Consider the following 1,191-nt stretch of genomic DNA (forward strand, 5'->3'; position numbering starts at 1 on the left):
CATGCGATCATCACTGAGCTTCGTGCCATGGATTATTCACTGGAGGCTTCTTGCCATGGATTATCACTGGAGGCTTTGTGCCATGGATTATCACTGGAGGCTTCTTGCCATGGATTATCACTGGAGGCTTGTGCCATGGATATCACTGGAGGCTTCTTGCCATGGATTATCACTGGAGGCTGTCCTGCCATGGATTATCACTGGAGCTTCTTGCCATGGATCATCACAGGAGTGGAGAGACACACAGGAGGCCTGGCTCTGGGAGAAGGCACAGGACTCACCAGGCTGGGAGACATGCAGGAGGGTTAGTGCTTAGCACAGACACAGAACTCACCAGGCTGGGAGACATGCAGGAAGCCTTGTCCTTGGCCGAGCACCGGATGCACTGGACCGTGGAGGCGCACTGCGGGTCTCGAGCGCAGAGCTAGCACCACTCGTCCTGGCTGGATCCCCCTGTAGCCCGGCAAGTGCGGGGAGATGGAACAGGCCGCACTGGCTGTGCTGGCGAACTTGGAGACACCCTGCGTAGGGCTGTGCAGTATACCCGGCCGAGGAGACGCACTGGAGACCAGATGCGCTGAGCCGGCATCATCCCTCCTGGCTCGATGCCCACTCTAGCCCGGCCGATTCGAGGAGCTGTGATGTAGCGCACCGGGCTATGCGTGCGCACTGGGGACATCGTGCGCTCCCCCGCATAACACGGTGCCTGCCCAGTCACTCTCTGCCATGGTAAGCATGGGGAGTTGACTCAGGTCTCCTACCTGAGTCCGCCAATCTACCCCCCCCCCCCCCCCCCCCAAAAAATAATTCTGGGGCTGCCTCTCGTGCCTGTTACCTCCGCGTAATTCCTCGTAGTGGCGCCGCTCCGCTCTAGCTGCCTCCAGCTCCTCTTTCGGACGGCGATACTCCCCCGGCTGTGCCCAGGGTCCTTTGCCGTCCAAAATTTCCTCCCATGTCCAGGAGTCCAGAACCCTCTGCTCCTGGTTACCACGCTGCTTGGTCCTTTTCTGTTGGGTGGTTCTGTAACAGATTTCCTCTTCGTCTGAGGAGGAGTAGCAAGGATTGGACCAATATGCAGCGCGGTAAGGGTCCATAATGAGAATATTTAATAAATCCACAGAACACTGAACAAAATAACAAAAGTACAAACAAACAACCGAAACAGTCCCGTATGGTGCAAACACTAACACA

This window comes from Salvelinus sp. IW2-2015, linkage group LG19, assembly GCF_002910315.2.
Source record: "Salvelinus sp. IW2-2015 linkage group LG19, ASM291031v2, whole genome shotgun sequence".
Classification (NCBI taxonomy): domain Eukaryota; kingdom Metazoa; phylum Chordata; class Actinopteri; order Salmoniformes; family Salmonidae; genus Salvelinus; species Salvelinus sp. IW2-2015.